Here is a 4,619-nt window from a genome sequence, read left to right as displayed (position 1 = left end):
CCCTCTAAACCAGGCCGGAGTACACCCATTTTACACCAAAAGCACTACTTTTGCATGGGCCGGAATTACCACAAACAAGTCTTCAATGTCAACAAGTTACACATGTTTACAAACTACATGCTATCCCCTGTCACTTCAGTCAAACAGTTGCCACTTCATAGCTGTCTGCCATGAAATAATCACAGTCAAACAGCAGACTACTTGCGCGGTGAAACTTCCGGATTTTTGGACAACCAAATGGGAAGATAACTGTAATCTGAGGCCAGTTCGGTGACGCAAGTGCAGAACCCGGATGTAGCGATATTGTGCTGCAGTTGTTATGCGAGGTCTTCCACTTCTTGGCCGGTCTTCAGCTGACAGAAATGCTGGTACCTGGCCTCAGACCACAATTAATTTCACTATGTATTCTCATGTAGCCCCAGTGGCTGTAGCACTTTTATTAATTTCACCAGGCCATTAGCATTTCACGGGAAACATTACCTGCCTGGGCCCATTGAACACTCGAAAGGACGACATCTGTTGTCCAGCTCTTTTCCGCGTTATATCAATGTAAACAAACACACGTGGGCTAAGGGACCGAATCACACCCATTTCTCTGCATTTTACACAAATTTTGCATGACTTCAATGTGCTCTGGGGGACATTATGCAGTATCCAGTGTAAACCAAGTGCACATATTCACTAACTGCATCCTCTCACCTGTCAAACCCAGTGTAACAATCCAGTATACTAAGCAGCTCCCCAGCCATTAATCACATCACAAGAAAACTATATTTTCTCGCATTAACTTCCGTATTTTGGACAACCAAATGGGTGGATAACTCTAGTCCGAGGCCTATCAGACCAAAATTGTTTTCACCATGACACTCAAACTCACATATGGCATTTAAATACATATGTCAAGTTGCATACAGGCAATAAAAAGAATATTTGATACCAAATATGGCTATTGGAGCCTGTGAAATGGGGGACTGCCTGTGCCGCAAAAGGCGGCAATCTGCGTCAAATTATTCCCAATAGTGGACTAGTAATTATGGAATAACTTTAAAAGTTACAGACATTTTTCTGAACAACAAAAAGAAACTTGCTCCTTATTGTGTTCTCTGCAATTGAAATATAGCAGTTGGCAGGAATATGATTTTTTTTTTTTCAAAAAAAAAATCAATTTAATTTAAATTGATACATTTTCAAAAAAAAAATTCCCACAAAGTTCTCTTTTTAAAACAAAATTTAATCTTTAAAACTGTAAAATTTTGGATACTGCACACAGTCAATATATGCCAATTACAAATTAGGACTGCTCGAGTGTCATTCTGGTGAGGGTAATTAGCAAGGTGTCTGCACACCGTAACAGGTCACACCTGAATGCAGAGGACAGGGCACCAGTCTGCAAAGATGCAGTACCGAATACACAGTGAACAAAAAAAAGCTGTCAACTGCCACTGCACTGAAATGTTTTAATGCATCAGAACTGAAAGTGACATCACACATGAACATATATATAAGGGTGGACATGCATACCACAATAAGTATTTCACTGTTTTATACACTACGAGTCACATCCATGGAAGGCAATACAAGACGAAAGACACAGTTCAAGAAGGGACATGCACCTTGGAATAAGGGTGCAACTCTGCTGCATGAACATGCAAGTCCAGAATCTCACACTGAGAAGTTGCGACCAGTAGTCCGGATGAATATAGACGAGTTTGCCTTGGTCACGAAGTCGAGTTCCACTTCAGCCACCATATCCACTCCAGATTGCGAAGGTGCGTCACAGCCAGTCCGCCTGCTACGTCCCATTACGAGTACATGTACTGCGTCTGAAATGAAAGAAGAACAACAGTGTAAAGACAAAGAAGGCATGAGAATAATGGACAATGACAGAATGGTAGATGCATGGAATGCAGCTTTCAGATACCACTCAACAGCTTCCCCTGAGTGCGACGAGCCTGAAATGCAAATATTAAAAGAGGTTAAGTGGGGTCTTTGTTGGAAAGTCACACTACACTGTGTGAATTGTGACTTCACTGCTCCTGAAAGCAAATTGTACAATGAGGTGAAGACAAATAAACCTGGCCCAAATGCAGCAAAAACTAATGTGGGTCTTGCTATCGGTCTCCAAGATACTCCCGTCGGCAATACAAGAGCGAGAGTGCTATTGGCAGGCATGGACATTCCACCACCGTGTCGGAGCAGTATGCAGAGAACAACATACAAGGTATCAACGGCTGTAACAGATCTAAATGAAAAAGATATGGCACAAAAAGTTGAGCTACTGAAAGACATTAACATGAAACGTGGAAATGAACGTGATGAAATTAACATAGCCATGGATGGGAGATACAACTCCACGACAATAACAAGTCGGAAGAAACCGGGCCAGAATGCATCACAAGCTATAGGACTTGCGTGTGAAAACAATGACTGAGAGAAAATTCATTGTAAGTGCCTGCTTCCAGAATAAACTTTGTTGGACCGGAGCCTGGTTAAGAAACAAAGGTATTCATGTGACGTGTCCCGGTGGTCATCCTGACTGCACAGCAAACTTGCCGCCATTTGCTCCGCTGTCGGAATACGAGATGGGAAAAGATATCGGAACAGACTTGGCTCTACAAGGTATTCTCATAAAATACGTCACAACAGATGGAGATTCCAGATCATCTGCTGGAGTTGGTAGTGCTTTGAAACTTCTACATCCAATGTGGAAAGTGCAGCGGCTAGCCGATCCAACCCACTTAGGTCAGAGTCAGTTTCGTAAGTGTTACAAAGCTAACTTCAGTCCCGACATGTTTACTGGGTACACCCGTGAACAAAAGCGTGAAGCACAGAAGGTATTCAGCCAGGATATGAAAGCAAGGTGCAGTTTAATTCTTAAAGAACTGATGAAACTACACACTGGTAATATCGGTGTACTGAAACGAAACTTACCAAAGGTCCTGCAATCGACACTTTCGTGCTACGGTGGTGACTGTTCAAAGTGTTCGCGGTACTCGGTCGTCTGCAGTGGAGGAATAACGAACAACTGGTGGCACCGATCCATGTTCCTGGGTACACACAGAATCACAGAGCTGAATATGAATGAAAATGACAAAATGTTAGTACTGGAACTTCTGAAGATTAAACTAAGTATTTCAGCTGTAGAGCAAATGAAACTGTATACAGACACACAGAAATGTGAGGCTGCGAACCGTTCTCTCAGTGTTTCCTTACCTAAGAATGTGAACTATTCACGAACGATGACTGGGAGAGCTGCATCCACCATCCACAGGCTGAACAACGCCCCGGGAACATCCATGATAGAAAAGTGCAAGTACTGTGGCATCGAACTGTCAGCTCGGGTGAGGCGTTCACTGCGTCAGATGGACAAAGAGTCGGACTATCAAAAAAGATATCAAAACAATCCACAGGTGATTAAAAGGCACTTAGTCCAGCAAGGAAGTAAAATTAGAGATCACTTACGATATAAACATTTGCACAGAGATCAACAAGCTGACTACAAGAAAGGATTATTAGATATTGACAGTCAAAGAACAGACAACTCCTGTGACCACAGTTATTCAAAGTAATTTTTGTCACAAACCTTCAAGTGATACATATAATATAGGAACTATCAGTTTGCATGATAGCATTTCTGCTGTGGATATGAACCCTAGACATTGAAGACTGACTTTAAACAATAAAAAATAGTAATGTGAATAAATGTATGCTTTTGAATAAATGTATCATGTGATATTTATATGTGATATTTATATGTGATTTTTATGACATAAAATATTTCTTTAAATTAAACTTTGTTATTGTTTTACATTCTTATATGTTATGCATTCTGAGATGCAAGAGGCAGGGAGGGTATTGTCCATGTCCCTGACAGACATCCCGGTTCACACATTGTATGCGCGAGCTGTTAATTGCATGTGGCTCAGCAGATAAGTGATCTTTAAACATACAAAGACGGTTATGGCACAGTTGACTGATGTCACTGCCATCTATGTCCATCTCCTTATTAAAGACCATGAAACTTAATCTGTGAGCATTTACTGTACGATACTGGCCTGTGATTGGTGATTTGAACTTAATAGCACCATATCCATTTGCTCTGGGAGGCCCATTCCACATTATACATTCACCATTTGGCCCAGGATCACATTTTGAAAAAATTACCCTCTGGTATTTTTGATAAAAAGCCTCCATTTTCACTTGTTCAATTAGCTCAATTACTCAAAGTGAGGCCCTCACAGGGTGCAGAGATACATTCTGATTGAAAAGAATGACCTATGACCTGATAGGGGTACAATGCATGCTGAATTATGTCATAATTTGTGAAATTACAAATTTTGAAAATATAAATATAATAAAATTTAATTTAATTTAAAGAAATAAAATATTCATCACCCAAACTGATAACTTTCAGATTTCCACCTATCTGCACAATTATCATGTACATTTTGAGTGCTGTAACTGGCATAATTACCTCACAATTTGGTATCAAAGTGTGTCACCCTGTGTCAAACATCATTGAAGAAATCCTCCATATTGACTTATTTGACCTTAACCTTCAAAGTGAGGCTCTCATAGGGTGTAGGGATACAGCCTGATTGAAAAGAATGACCTATGAC

The sequence above is a fragment of the Gigantopelta aegis genome, chromosome 3 (genome assembly GCF_016097555.1).
Source record: "Gigantopelta aegis isolate Gae_Host chromosome 3, Gae_host_genome, whole genome shotgun sequence".
Lineage (NCBI taxonomy): Eukaryota > Metazoa > Mollusca > Gastropoda > Neomphalida > Peltospiridae > Gigantopelta > Gigantopelta aegis.
This window is presented reverse-complemented; position numbering follows the sequence as displayed.